The following is a 16,838-nucleotide window of genomic DNA, read 5'->3' on the forward strand; positions in this document are numbered from 1 at the left end:
TTGTATCATGTATCTTGAATGTATCATAGATAAGCTGCTATATAACGATTGCCACTTCAGATAGCTGTGAAATTAGGTGATTAACTAGTTGTTACTTAACCTTCTAATTTCTGTATAAGTCTAATTACATGAAACAGAAGTTGGTGTTTTGATTTTTTACTTTGCTTTTCTGTTTGGAGTGTCATTGCAACTACTGTATAGTAAAGGATGGAAAATAATTGCATATGTTAATAAAATATGAAACTTTATAAAGTAAAAAAAATGATAAAAAAATAAAATAAAAAAAAGAAGATAATACTTCATAGCATTGTGGAAGGAACTAAATGAAATAATACACACAAGGACTGAGCAGGTATCTGGCATATCCTGAGAATTCAATAAAATGTTGATATTAAAAAAAATAAAAAAAATAAAATAAAATATTTATTTTGCTAAACATGATTGTCGTTTAAAAATAAATTGCAAAATTAAAGAAGTTGTATTTTTGTCTTTGAATAGATTTTCTTTTAAAATAAAAGTGTTAAAAATGTGTTCTATTGCAAAGTAAATAAAAAAACATAAATCAGTATTTTTTTTGTATCAAGGAATGCATCTGTTAGACCATATTTTGGCTAGTTCCAAAAATCCATTTCTCACGGTTGTTTATACATCCTGAGGGTATACTACCTACACATTTGTTTTTAAAGATGTACTGTTGTAAAACATTGTTTCCAAATGTTGCCCTATGTTAGGACTAGAGATACAATAAACAAGTCTCAAATATACTTGCTACCACTATACCTTTTTTCCCCCATTTCCTATATCTAGAATGACCTGTCAAACAACACCAGTTTTAACTGATACTTCATCCAATAACCATTCATGAATCCTCCTGGCCTGAAGTTCACTTTTCCTTCCTTGAATTCCTTACTGTGCTCTACATTATTCATATGCTTCTTGTCTGTATGTCTTTGCAATATATTTAAATTCTACCTCCATCATTTAAGTAATAATGTCTGAATGGAGCAATTGGCTTTGTATCTTCTACAGTGACAGGGAAAGAGCATGTACTAAATATTTGTTATATTTAATAAATGATGTGCTTAAGAAACATACTTGAAAGTCATAATGTTTTACTATTAAATATTAAGAAGGTTATAAATTATTTCAAATATCTCAATTTTATATTTAACTGCAAATTATTATTTCTAACCCTACAGCTGCAAAATCAAGTAGGGTATAACAGAGAAATGTTCAGAGTTTTCAAATTATTATAAACAACCCAAGTCAAGGAATGTATTGGCATAATTGAGTTTTCAATAGATAAGTGAATGACACCTAAAGACACTTGTTTACTATTTATCAATTGTTTCTTTCATAAACACTTATTAACCTCAGATCTAACTTACATGTTAAAATTATTAACAAATCCTGGGTTGCTTTACCTCAAACCATCTTCAAATGCATTGCACACTTTATCTCCTGAAATGGAAGTCGTCAAATATAAGAATATGTTACACACCTGCTGGTTGCTGGAAAAAGTATGTATTAAAGAGAATAAAAATCCAAAAATCTATATTGAATTAACATCTGTGTTGAAAACCTTATCTAAGAGAAACTTAGCAGAAGGGATAAAAGTAGGAGGTCAAATTCATAAACAAAAGGCACTTCCAGACCTGGAAGTTAGCATTCCTTTTAAGATCGGTAAAGCAGGAATTTAACCTTGCCACTACTGCAGTTTACGTTATATAATTACATTCTTCAGAGTCGACATTTTCACCTTGGTAGGCATAAAAAGGCCATGCAGATGCAGGCTAAAACCAGTAATTTCAGCATTCTGCTTCTTTTCACACCGATGATAATAAGATACAGCAGTGAAGCATGCATGAGCCTCCATTTAATTGTCAGTACAGTCTTTCATTTAAACAGCAAAATAGTTAACAGTAAGCTTATAAATGTGGAAAGCATGCAAAATAGAAACAGTAAGTCTGTTACCTTTAAAAACACCTCACACAGAAAAGGCCAAGCATTTAAAATGTGTTTCTACCACCCTTGAAAGAAGTCAAAATTAATAGAAAAGACATGACTGGAAAAGATAATTGGATCTTCCTTTGTAGAGAATGAAAACAGTTTGCTAAAATATCTCTAAATATATAATCTTTAAATGTTAAGTATACAGTTTAGAAAAATGTGAGAAATAATTTAAACTTCAAATCAATTTGCACTACTTTATGTAGAGTATCTCTTAAATTCATAATGTGTATTGAATGGAATTGGCTTTTATTTCTAATATAAAACTGTAAGGACGCAAGTCCAATCTGGCCCTCCCCACCGGGCCTTCCCAGCCTTCCCAGAGCCGGTTGAGGCGCACTGACGCAGCAGGCTGAGGGGGCGGTCCCCTGCCGGCCACCGCTGCAGGTCCAATCCAGCCTTTCCCTGTACTTAAAGGGGAAGGCGCCGGCTTCTCCTGAAAGGGCACACCTTAAGGAGGGACTACTCCTGCGGCGCCCAATCGGGAGAGGCCGGCCAATAGATACCTTTGACCTTTCTAGAGGCGGGCCCAGTCACACCCCACGTGGGGCGTCCTGGGCCCACTCTGATTGGTCAGTACTACAACTATTGTGATTGGCTCCCACAACTGCCAGTGTTGATGAGGGGGCAGGGATTGGATCACTGTACACCTGTCATCATTTCCTGTAACTCCCCCTCCCAAAGGCATAAAAGGTCCTGCCCTGCCTTTGTTCTGGGCTCTCTCCACGTGGCCAGCTGGTCGGCTGGAGACTGTGAACCCGAGCTTAAGCTTGTAATAAAGGCCCTTTGCTTTTGCAGGCGTGACTCGGTCTCCCTAGCAGTCTCTGGTGTTTGTTTTGGGGTGATTTGGGGCGATTTTAAAAACTTGGGTACAACAAAACTACCAGGAAAACATGCCTTGGAAGATAAGCTACTGCTAACATTAAGAATGTAAATATGGCTATATATATTTTTTTAACTTTTAAATGGATAATATATTTGTTTTTTCCAAAATTCAAGAAGAATATAAAAAGGTATTCACTGTACCATTCCCCATCTTCCCCCCTTCTCCAAAATCTACAGATCTACAGGCAACATTTTTAGAATTACGTTTTTAATATAAACTTTATGTTGGGAGCCGCCGAGCTTTTGGCTGCCTCAGGCAAGGAGATATCACTCTCCAGGGAGCAACCAAACAACAAGATTTACATCTGGAGGCTGGAGAGTGCATTTCCTGGTCCGGGATTTTGGCGGCGGTCATGCTGGGCCAGACGTAGAATGGCCAAGGTGCACAAAAGGTCAATCCGCATTCGGGAATGCAGCGTTAAGCTTCCCCTCCCCAGCATTTGCAGACGCTAGTCTGCGCGCTTCCCTTTGATGCTGTGTCCGGAATTTGGAGTTTCGTTTTCGGTTCTTTTCCCTTTCTCTAATATTCATTTGACTCTGTTACCTGGCAACCAACCCGGGTCAGTTCCCCGCCCCAAAATCCTATAAAAGAGGAATTATTTTCTTAATAAAGAGAGAGGCTTGATCGGAAACTGTGTGTTGTGTCTTCACTCTCTGCGTCTCCCTCCTGCCCTGTTTTCTCTCCCTCCCTCAGGATCAAGGGCCCGCGACAAGTTGCGCTCAACGTGGGGACAAGAGCCCGCGGGGACCTGGCAAGCGAGCGCACTGAGACGCGGCTAGCGACAAGTGCCGCCTCAACCTGGGGCTGCCGCGGACTTTACGGGTGCCGCCCAGCGCCGGGCAGACAAGCAGCGCCGGTCCCAGGAAACCACGACTTTAGAAAAAACAACACATTATTATTTACATATTAAATTTCTAATGTCTTAAAACACTGAAATCATCTGGAAAGCTGCACATCAACCTTCATCATATGGCTAGCACATCTCTTCAAAACTGATGGAAGCAGCAGGAATAGGAAGTAATCTGTAATTACTGGGTTCACTTATTTTCAGCTCTTATCAGTTTCCTTTCCTTGCCCATATGCATCTCCTCAATGTCAAAATAATAGAAAGCTCAGGGTTCAGTCTGGGGACCATTTTTCATTCTCTCTTACTCTCTATGTGATCTCATCTAAATGCTGAGAACTCACATATGTGCAATGTCTGACGAGTCTTTCCCTATAAAAACTTTATATCTATCATGTATCCTGAATGTATCATAGATAAGCTGCTATATAATTATTGCCACTTCAGATAGCTGTGAAATTAGGTGATTCACTAGTTGTTACTTAACCTCCTAATTTCTGTATAAGTCTAATTACATGAAATAGAAGTGGGGGTTTTGATTTTTTACTTTGCTTTTCTGTTTGGAGTCTCATTGTAACTACTGTATTGTAAATGATGGAAAATAATTGCATATGTTAAAAAATAAATTGTAAAAAAACCCCAGAAGGAATAAAGCAACATGTTAAGATTTGGGGAAAAAACAAACAAACACACACAAAAAAACCTTTATATCAGAATACCTAACGTCATACTTGAAACTTCACATTACAAACAGCCCGCACTACACTAAGCTGATACTCTCCTCCAAACCAACAGCAAGCACCTGTGGCCTTACTTCAGTTTATACCAACTCAATTCTTGTTACCGAGGCCCTTGTTGTTATCTTAGATGTTTTCTTTCTCTCTGCACCATACTTTGTCCTGCTTGACCTGGCCGTTGTTACTTCTGTGACCTCATCTCCAAAGCTCCCAACATTCCACTCGTTCACCCTGCTCCTGCCATGTTGCTTTGCTGCCTTTTGTGTCTCCAGGTGTGTCACATCTTAAGGCACGAACAGTGAAATCTTCCCTGTTTAGAATACTCTTTCTCCAGATATCTACATAGCAAGCTATTTTATGTTTCTCATGTCCTAATTTAAATCCTGCAGTCTTATCCTTGTACATACATCCAGAAATTGACCATCTGTCACTATCCTGGCAAATGCCATATTTTCATCACACTTCTGTGTTATGTAATAGTCTCCTCATTATTACAGTGACTCTACCCCTGACTGCCTTTCATGCATTTTTGACAAAGCAATTCAAGTGATTTTGTTAAGATGTAAATCAAATTAGAATATAGAATAGATGTCAGAGTTCTTTCCATGAATTACACGGTTCCATATAAGCTGGCTCCTATCATTTCTGTCACTCTGTAACTGTACCAGTCTCCTTGTTGTTTCTGAAACATTCTAGGTATTTTCTACTTCACCTCAGAACATTTGCAATTGCCGTTCACTTCATCTGAAATTTATTTTCTCCAAGACTTTGGGTCTTTCTATATTTTAAATTACATATACATATTTATAAATTTCCTTTCTCAACGCTGGAATGGATTCTCATTATAGCATGGGTTTTGTCTTCCTCCCCACTTAATACAATATTTCCAGTGCCAAGAACAGTATCTTAGTTGGGAGATATTAAAGAAAAATTTATTGAATCAAAGATTTTACATAGAAACATGTGTCTACACCTATGTGAGAGCTTTACTTTATGATTAGGCAAGTAAACTTAATAAAACACTTTATTTTTATAAACTTTCATAAAAAGTATTCAAACACATTTCACTAAACCAGTAAGTGAAAGGGCAAAAATCTGTTCTGAAAAAAATCTAGTCCTTTCAAAAAAAATAAAGGGCAGATTTCTTTTAACATGCAAGCCCAGGCAAGGTTTATATTATCCTAGTGGCTAATCCAAAAGGCTTTAAAATTGACTATTGTTTGCCACATACTTAATTAGCTTTGATACTTAATACAACATTTCCAAGAAAGTTTTACTAAAAAATATAATCTGTAAAGATTGCAAGAATGCAGAATGAAGATAGATTTCCTTTCCTTTAATCATTTATGAAAAACAGCCTAAAACAGTGACCTTTTGTTGTTTAGTTTTTATGTCTGCAGAAATGCTTTATGAAACACTGACAAAAAAATTGTGAAAAGGTCAGTGACATATAGCAACACCATTGCTGCATAATTAACAGAGCTTTTTTTTTTTTATCTTGATGGGATATGTTGGCTGCTAGTTGGCAATAGGAACACATTGAGATTAGGAAACAATCAAAAGGAAGTTATGTTCCAATATGAGCCACTATCGATCATTTTGATCTGTTAACAGTAACTGAGTTCATTAGATTTTGACAATTATTTGATGCTACTTAAATCTTACTGAAATAATGATTCTAACACTAATTGAATAAATAATTGGATAAATGCAAATTTTTGGAACTATGTTGCACAAATATGTATCACTTAACGGCATAGCATCTCTTTTCAATTACATTCTTTGAACTAAGCAACATCAGTGTAAGAAAACCATGACAAGAGAAATACATACACATTGGACCTGTGAACTGCAAAGTCACAATCTAAAGGCTCTTAGAATAAATACACTGAAGAAAATGGTTTTATAATAGATAATGTTCAACAAATTAATATTTAAAAGTTGAGACATGGAGTCTATAGAGAAATTTAAAAAAAGGTTTGGAAAGCTGATGCTTATCTCTCATGGTTACAGTGACCAGAATAACACTGCTCACTACTTCCCACTAATCTTGCTTACACTGGAGATTATTGTTATTTTTACATTTATTGTCTCTGCTTTAGTATATTCTTTGAGGCAGAGTTTAAAAAACTGATTATATTTTATTTCTATTTTTATTAAAACAGAAATAGATAAATGAGAGATAAAGAAAGATAAAGAGAAATAAATTAAACCACAGTCAGAATATTAAAAAAAAGAGTTGAGAACTTTTGTGTGTTTATGTCCAAATGAGAACTATAACAACTTTTCAAAATACGCAAACTCATGCTGTATCGAATAATATAATTTATTCATACATAAAACAAATAGTTTTTGTGAGAAACATAACTAATATCTAAAAATAAGTGTGCTTAAAATGTATTTCACTAAAAGAGGGATAGAAATTTCAGAATTTTATAGACACATTAACTTGAAATTTAACATTGTAGTTACTTGGACTTGTTCCAAGTATTTACTGCCCTCTTTACCAGGCAGCCATTGCCCACAGGGTTACTCCCTGGTGCCTTTTCTTGGGCAACAGAACACATCTCACTCCAATGTAAGTTTAGATTTGTGGGGTTGAACTTTGTATAATTTAAAGGCATTTTTAAGGAAAATAATACAATATCAGGGCTATAAAATGAAGCAAAATAAATAATTAATATAAGAAAATAATTCATAACAAATTCAAAGTTTTAAAAAGTTTGCTAATTCTGTAAACATCAGAAAATAACTTAAAATTTTTATTATCTGCCTAACGTATCTCCATAATACTTTTTCCTTTTTTCTTTCTTTTCTTCTTTTTTTTTTACTGTGTGCAAAAAGTGTCTTCACTATTTTTTTTTCTGTTTTTGTAAATTTTTTAATGTTTATTTATTTTTTGAGACGGAGCGAGACATAGCATGAGCAAGGAGAAGCAGAGACAAAGGGAGACACAAAAATTCTGAAACAGTCTCCATGCTCTGAGCTGTCAGCACAGAGTGGGATGTGGGGCTTGAACTCACACACAGTGAGATCATGACCTGAGCCAAAGTTGGACACTTAATTGATTGAGCCACCCAGGCACCCCTTCACTATTTTTTTTCTAACTGAATAATTTGACGGTCAGTAAAGTCTGTACTTTTAAATATGATATGATCCTAGGTTCATATGTTCTTCATTCCTAAGTTATAGAGTGTTTTCTCTAAAAAAAAAAAAAATGGCAAACAGTGGAAGTGATATTCTAATTAAATGGCATGAGCTTTAAAATAGACCATTCTCTCTACCTCAAGAATGTAACCCAAGAAGAAATCTAGACAGTATGTGCCAGGGTCTGAGTTGAGAAGACAAAGGGCCCAATTTAGAAAGGGGAAAGCTGACATTTGTAGGGCAGAGTTTCATCTGTGGAAGAAACTCTATGAAGAAGAGCTCAAGAAGGAAGCTGATGAACATTACATTGTCTGGGCAGAAGGTAAAACTCTAACGGACTGAGAAAAGAACTGTCAGAAATAAGCTTAATACTTTTCAGAGTTAACAAAGGGCTAAAGGCATTTATGTTTTCTCTCCATGTTCTCTGTTGAATAATGAGAACATTCAATGAGATTCCATTAAATACTAAGACACAAGATTAATGCAAGACACAGACAAGAAAAATAATCTATAAAGTGCTAGAGAAGACCAGATGGGACAATTTTGTAATGCAGAATGATAGAATCAGCAAAAATATTTTGCGTAAATTGAAAAAAAAATACTATTTCAAACAAAACATTGAGACAATTTATCATCAGATAACTTAAAATATAAAAATACTAAACAAAGTTTTTCAAGATGAACTAAATCATACTAGGTAGAAACTCAGTCTTCACACTGAAAAGACTAACAGAATTAGTAAACCTGTGAATAAATATAACTCTTTATAAAGATTTCTTCAAAGGCTTCTTTAAAGTAGAAATAATGATAATGTATCATTTAAAATACATTCAGAACTAAAATTATTCAACATTACAAGGATGAGAAATAAGACACAAAGAATACTTGTATAAGGAAGATATGTTCTTATATTAAATATAAATATTCTAAGCCTGAGAGTGACCCTTAAAAATAATGAAACATAGCTAGTAAGCCAAGAATGAAAAATATATGATATTTTAAAAATCTAATGTAGGCATGAAGATACGGGAGAGAAAATGAAACAAAAAGAAGTGGGACAAACAGAAAGCAAATAGCAAAGTGGTAGTCTAAAAGCCAACCATATCAATAACTGAATTAAACATAAAAGGTTTAAGCACAGTTAAATGGCAGATCCAGGCTGATGGAAAGTGTAAAAAAATAAAAATCAATGAAACAAGGAGCTAGTTCTTCGAAAAATCAATAAAATCGATAAATCGTTACACATACTCATTTAGAAGAAAAACAGGAAGGACTCAAATCACAAATGAGAGAAGAAAAGACCAATCAACAGAATTATAGTTATAAGAGAATATTGTGAAAAAATACATGCCAAAAAACTGAACAACCTAGAAGAATTAGATAAATTCCTAAATTCCTAAATCTACCAAAATAGAAACAAGAAGAAATAGAAAATTTGAATAGACAAACTACCAGCAAAGACATTGAATCACTAATCAAAACTCACAACAAACAAAAGTTCAGGACCAGATGGATTCACAGGTGAATTCTACCAAACATTTAAAGAAGAGTTAATGCCCATTCTTCTCAAATTATTCCAAAACATAGAAAAGGAAGGAAAACTTCCAAATTGAGAAATAGGAGGCCAAACTTCCAAATATGAGGTCTTTACTACCGTAATACCAAAAACAGAGAAAGACACCATAAAAAAAGAAGACTACAGGCCAATATCTCTGATGAATTTAGATGCAAAAGTCCTCAATAAAATACTACCAAACTGAACCCAGCAATAAATGAAAAAAGTCATTCCCTATGATCAAGTAGGATTTGTTCCTGGGATGCAAGAGCAATATTCACAAACAACATGATACAACATATTAATAAGAGAAAGGATAAGAATCATATGATTTTCATTATTTTAAATTATTTTAATGTTTATTTATTTCTGAGAGAAAGAAAGAGCCAGAGCATGAATTAGGGAGAGGGAGAGAGAGAGAGTGAGACACAGAATCTGAAGAGGGCTCCAGGCTCTGTGTCAGCACAGAGCCCGATGATGTAGAACTCAAACTTACACACTGTGAGATCATAACCTGAGCTGACGTTGGACACTTAACCTGCTGAGCCACCCAGGCATCCCTGTATTATCATTTCAATATACACAGAAGAAGCGTTAGAAAAAATACAGCAACGATTCATGATAAAAGCCCTCAACACATAAGGTTTAGAGGTAACATCCCTCAATGTAATAAAGGCCATATATGCAAACGCTACAGCTCACATCATCCTTAATGGGGAAAAACTGAGAGCTTTTTCTCTACAATCAGGAACAAGCTAAGGATGTCCACTCTCACCATCTTTGTTCAATGTAGTACTGAAAGCCTAACCACTGCAATTAGAAAGCAGAAAGAATAAAAGGCATATCAATCAGCAAGAAAGAAGTAAAACTTCCACTATTTGAATATGACATGATACTCTATGTAGAAAACCTGAAAGACTGTATCAAAAAACTGCTAGAACTGATACACAAATTCAGCAGACTTGTAGGGCACAAAATCAACATACAGAAATCTGCTGTCTTTCTATACCCTAAGAATGCAGTGTCAGACAGATAAATTAAGGAGTTAATCCCATTTACAATTGCACTGAAAAAAAGTAAGCTACCTAAGAATAAACCTAGGCCAAGAAGTAAAAGATTTATATTCTGAAAACTATTTACAAAAACTAATGAAAAAAATTAAGGTGGACACAAAGAGATGGAAATACACTCTTTGCTTATGAATTAGAAGAACACATGTTGTTAAAAATCTCAATACTATCCAAAGCAATCTATCAAAATAACACCAGGACTTCACAGAGCTATAACAAACAATCCTAAAATTTGTATGGAACCGCAAAAGACCCTGAATAACTAAAGCAATCTTGAAAAGAAAAAAAAGTGATTCTAGACTTAAGGTACTATTACAAAGCTGTATTAATCAAAACAATGTGATACGAGGACAAAAACAGACACATAAGATTAAAGAAAGGGAATAACAAAACCCAGAAATAAACCAACTATATTGTCAATTATTTTCAACAAAGCAGTAAAGAAAATCAAATAGGAAAAAGACAGTCTCTTCAACAAATTGTGTGGGGAAAACTGGACAGCAAGATGCAAAAGAATGAAACTGGACAACCATACTCAAAAATAAATTCTAAATGGATTAAAAACCAGTGAGATTTGAAACCATAAAAATTCTAGAAGAGAGCACAGGCAATAGTTTCTCTGATATTGGCCGTAGCAAATTTATCTAGATAGTTATTCTTTAAAAGATTGCTTATTGGTGGAATGCAGATCATTGCACAGCTTTTTCTAAATGGTTATGTTTTACACCAATGTATTCTACTTAAGACATCTATTGGTCATCCTTTATTTTTAAATTGCAATTCTAACTCTCTTTCCTATTTAATTTCTACAAAGCAATTATTGCCATCTAATTCTCACGCAGCATTACCACTCTCTAAAATGTAAACTTCATGAGGGCAGAGTTTTCTTTTTTTCTAGGCTCTCTCCCAAAGAGCTGAAGGAGGCCTGGCATACAGCTGCCACTGTAGGAACGACTGCTGAGTGAATTCATGGTTTGTAATTAAGTGTTTTATCGGGTGATTAACAGATTATTTCTCGGTTCACTAATTTAAATTTCCACTAAAAAATACTTAATTTGTGGTTGTTATCATTTACTACTAGCATTCACTTATTTTGAATGTTTATTCATTAAACTATTTAAATACTTAATTTCCTCTAGAAACAGATTTAGCACTTTCCCTTAAGGTTTTTCAGTGAAATTCCTTACATTTAATTACATTCTAGATAATTTGATATTTTAGTTCTGATTTTTCTCTTTGATAATATTTTCTAATTTTCATAACATCATTTCAGAAAATATGATTTGCTTCTGTTAAGTGCTTATTTAAACATTTTTTATGTTTTTATTTTTTATTTTGAGAGAGAGGCAGAGAGCGAGCAGGGGAGGGGTAGAGAGAGAGGGAGACACAGAATCTGAAGCAGGCTCCAGGCTCTGCGCTGCCAACAGAGAGCCCCATGTGGGGCTGGAACTCACAGATGGTGAGATCATGACCGGAGCCGAAGTTGGATGCTTCACGAGACAGCCACCCAGATACCCCTTAAATGGTTGTTTAAGAAAAACTTTCTGTCTTTTCATGAAAAATTTTTGTGCATATTTTTAAATTATTATCATTGACTACTAGTATAATGATAGCACAATCAGAAAATTTAGCTTGTAAATGCTTGTTGGGGTAATATATTAATGATTTGCTTTTGAGAAGTATATACTTTTATAAATGCTCCATTTATACAAGAAAATAATTTTTCCCTTGAGTGTTAAGTAGGTAATACATATTACATTTGTCTTTACATTTGTTTATTTTTAGTCTGTTTTATCAGACAGTCTGAAAGATGTATAAACATTGTTCACTATAATTGTGTTCATGCTATTTGAGGTTTGAATCTCTCTTCCTAGGAGTGTGGTATACATAGTTAGGTACTAAGTTGGTTTGTTCACAGATATGGGTATTATTTCTTCTTCCTTAATTCAGTCTTCTTTTCTAACCTCTACATATTTTCCTCTTTCATTTTATTTAGAGTTTTGTTCATGAAGTCTATATTATATTTTTGTGACTTTAGGTTTGTTTTTGTTTAAATTTCCCAGGATGTTTTTAATATAACCCTTCTTTTTATTCTTATTTCCCTCATTTTCATTTTTATGAAAAACATAGACCTTGGTTTGAATTTTCAGCAATCTGAGGATTTCATTCTTTCAATAAATGGGTGGAAAGGGAGTGCTACTTAGTAATACCTAGTGAAGTAAGTGATATATAGGTTATTTATTTCATTGTAAGTGTATGCCTACTTTTTGTTTTTCTGTAAAATTTATTTTCATTATTTATTTTCCTTATTTTTACTGGCTATACCAGATATCTTCTTAAAATAAAATTCTGAAACATATTTCACCCTATATGTTTGAAGAGTACTGAGATGTTTTACTTCCAAGAAGGAAGCAGACACTAAGAATCTATTGTATAGGGTAGCATCACAGTGATAAAAATTACCAACAATAGTGGTATGAAATAAAGTATAAATGGAAGAAAAAAACCTTTGGTAGTTAAGGACCTGTGGCACTTAATTGTCATGTCTGAAACAGAATATACAGGTTATATTATCATATGATTTCCTTTCATTGTAACAGTTAGTGTATCTCAGGAAAAGATAAATTGCAGGCTGTAAATTTCTTATTCTGAAACACAAATAAAAATTGAGAACTTTCTATGACATATTTTCAAGAGTCCCTTGCCTCCTATAGTCAAAGGAGCAAATCTAGGGCTTGAGTTAAATACTGTGCAGTAAAAATGTTAAAACACCTCTAAGCTTTTCACTCTAAGATGAATACCCTAGTAATAAAGGAAAATTGGTATAGGGATATTTGGATTTATATATATTAGGATAAGAACTTTGAACCACTTTTAGTTGCCTTATGCATGTGGTAACCCATAATATCTCTTCGGAACAACTTAGTGTTCTGCTTCATAAAAAGGTTTTTTCCCTTTCCCAAGGGAAGTTCCCTCTCAAGGGATTAAAATACTCATAAAGACTCAAATCTACTATTGGCATTGTTCCTATCCTTATAACAAAGTCTCAAGATAGCAGAAGATCATAACGGAAAACAGAGATACAAGCCCAACACTGGAAGTAAAGAGCCTCTACGTAGAAACACTTATGCAATGTATTAATGTATATCAACAGGAGTCTGGGAGAGCCTGTATTGGAATAATTTCTAAGAGTATTAAACAAATAGGACAAAATGTAATCTCGAGTTGGGATACATACACTAACATGGATTTCTGGATTTAACATATTGGCTCACACACAAGGGAATGGTAGATAATCTGATGGTTTGGCTAACTATTATCTGGACTCACAAATGGCCTGGAATCTGAGATATCCTGGCTTATTTTATATTAAAGTCCAAGGCTTAGGAATGCAGGGAATATTAGAATAAGACTATTTTTTTAAGTAAGACTATTATACTCAGTCTGATTGGCCACTCCTAATCAAACCCTTTTGGGGGGGTGGAATACACACCCTTTGCTGAGTCATGAGTAAATTAATTACTGAGTAAATGAGTAAGTTTCTGCATTTTGACAAACTACAAAAGGGGTTTACAATTTAGGAAAGATATTACTGTGGGGGTACCCCACATGCCAGTTCCAGGGCATCAGTGAGAATATTGCAAGTCCAAAGTGGCAGAGGACAGGAGTAACTGTTAATAATCAGAGAGAAAATGGGCACAATAACCTCAATAAGATGGAATCATAAGCATTGCTTTGACTAGTAAGGATCTGTGATGAGATTCAAATAAGAACTTCCATTTAGCCGACAGTTAAGCTACCATGAACACTCTCTACTGAACAGAAAACAAATTTTAAGAATATCAATATAATCAGACAGGATCAATCCATTATCATGTTAAATTAAGACAAAAATAAGTCTATACCTTGATCATATCCAAACATGGACAGCTGCAACTACATCATACAGATGCAAAATGACCGGACGTCTGTCTCCCCTTTCTTCTAACATGACTGACGTATCTTTTCCAACGAAAACACTTACTTTACTTTAGCTCTTCCTACTTCCTTGACACAATTTATTAAGATAACCAGCCAGTCAGTTGTCCTCCCTCCAATCCATTCTCAACAAGATGTTCCACATTTCCTCTGGTGTGTTCTTCTTTATTGCAGTGAGGTAATCATTCAAATTTATTTAATTATGGACATGTTCCAAAGACCTCAGGGACTTTGGTCCCCAGGTCTTTATTAGATAGTGTTTCCAACAGGATTCTACTGACATACTTAACATGGCCCAAAAGGCCTCTCAAACTAACAACAGTGAACATCTGACAACACTTGAAGATTAATTAAGTAAATTTTAGTTAATTAGTATATCTCAGAGCATATTTGATAGAAGAGCTGTAAGGAACTATACTGCATGCCTTTCCTGTTAGAATAGATTGGGTATTAATCCAGTCTTGCAAATGGCAAAAGGGAAAACCTGTAGACTTAATCATAATCTTGAGACAGTTTTTACAGAGGCCTGTGATGTGGATGTTTTCAGAGCTCTTTCTACTCTTTCATCAATGGCTTACTGCTGGATATTTTAGTTATGGTATGTAAACAAATCATAGGCCAGCAGATTGCTTCACTACATGAATTTCAGCATTTGGCTAACCAGTATTAAGAGACCTTAGGTGTTTTTTTTTTATTATTATTTTGCTTTTTAAATACAGCTCAAAATAAAATAAGGGCCTTAAAAATTAAGCAGCTTAATAAATCTGCTCTTTCCTTAATGGGCAACAGTAATGAAAATAACTAAACACAGGAAAACTTGCTGACATTATTAATAAAATGGCCAATGAAAATTTATTTGATGTATCTTTACTGGGTAGAAAAAGTAATAAGAGCTCCTAATCCTGAGGGAATATGACTGCATTCTAAGCAGGACTCTAGTACCTAATGTCCATTGATTCTCCTGAAACTAGCAATGATTTACCTACCATTGTTTGTACCACTTCCTTTGAGTTGTAAGAATAATTCAGGTGGTAGAGATTTATAGTGCTCCTATCGCTATCCCCTTAAAAGACCTTTAACTCTAACTCTTGGCTCTCTCTCCAGCCAATGTATATTCCTCCTCTGTGACACCTCTCAAGAAGACTTAATACAAAGAAAACTTTTCTGGCAATATGACAGTGAAGTCAAAGCTCTTCAAAGGCTCTTTCAGAAAATAGTTGAAGACTTCCATACATGAATCATTTGTACATCAACTGGACCAAACACAAAAGACTGGACCTATTTTGGGAAATTTCATTAAAAAAAGAAACATAGTTTTTTTCATTAGATCTTGAATACTCCAATGTAGCTTCTCAAAAATCTTCACATATTTCTGAGCTAGAAACAAGCTTAACAGCTTTCAATCCCTGGTGAGCCTAAGGCAAATACAACTCTGTTCTTGTAGCCACCTACAAGAGACTTTTGTTTTTTGTTGTTTTTCATTTAAATACACATATCAGCATTTGTTTACTTTCTCATAGAAGAATCAACAATATTCTTGAACTGAAATGTCTACAGCATTTCCTGAAGCCTCCCCTACTTTATTCTATCAAATCCTTAATCAAGACATAAGAGACATTAGCATTCTCTTACTCTACTACAATATATAAATAGCCTACTGGCATTCTTAAAAAACAAACAATTTCTGTAACTGATTGTCTTGTTAATAGCTTTACCTCAGAAGGGAAGGAAAGACTCAAAAGAGAAACTGAAATTCTGTTAGAAAACATTCAGTATTTGAAACACAGCATAACCCAAGATGGAATATAATAATATAGAATCCTAAGATATTACAAGCTATTCAGAATGTTCCTAGGTCAATGACCAAAATGTAATTTTATAGATGCATAACACTGGCTGAGCATTGTAGATTCTATGAGCTAAATATGTGTCTCCACCAAAACAACAACGATTATTTAGAATTTAGAGCAAAAAATAACTTTGTTCTTTCCCAGGATGTACATTACTGACATTGTTGGAATTAGCGGTTTATTCTCTCTAAAACCCAAAAGGCTATCATGTACGTGTCATGCTAGCATTTGCTATCATCCATCACATATGTAATAGATTCAATTATAGATTCAATGCAACCCCCATAAAAATTTCAAGGGTAGTTTGCATGGAAATGGGAAAAAAATCCTAACGTTCATATGGAACCACTAAACACCACAGATAACCAAAGTAATCTTACAAAAGAACAAAGCTGGAGACGTCACGCTTTCTAATTTCAAACTTTATTACAAAGATAGAGTAATCAAAATGGTATCATGTCAGTATAAAAAAAACTGACACAAAGACCAATGAAATGGAGATCCCAGAAATTAGCTCATTCATATATATGATCAAGTAATATTTGACCAAGTATCTAAGAACACTCAGTGGGGAAACAATCATGTTTTCATTAAACGTGTTCACAAATCTGGCTGTTCACTGGCAAATTTGATCCCATCTTATACCACTCATAAAAACATTAACTTGAAAAGGATTAGACAATAATAGGTAAGACCCAAAACTGTAAAAATCCTAAGGAAAAACAAAAAGCTAAAAGAAAACAAAGGGATAAAGCTCCTTG

The 16,838-nt window shown here is 34.3% G+C and overlaps 1 long non-coding RNA gene across 1 annotated transcript in view; it reads right to left on the reverse strand.

Annotated features, from left to right (window-relative positions):
* Nucleotides 1-4,849, reverse strand: part of LOC115271808 — a 28,227-nt gene extending 23,378 nt beyond the window's left edge. The window contains exon 1 of the long non-coding RNA XR_003900109.1: nt 4,585-4,849. This is a non-coding gene — a long non-coding RNA (uncharacterized LOC115271808). The remainder of the gene's footprint in view (nt 1-4,584) is intronic.
* Between the last annotated feature and the right edge of the window lie 11,989 nt (nt 4,850-16,838).

Source organism: Suricata suricatta, chromosome 1 (genome assembly GCF_006229205.1).
Source record: "Suricata suricatta isolate VVHF042 chromosome 1, meerkat_22Aug2017_6uvM2_HiC, whole genome shotgun sequence".
Taxonomy (NCBI): Eukaryota; Metazoa; Chordata; class Mammalia; order Carnivora; family Herpestidae; genus Suricata; species Suricata suricatta.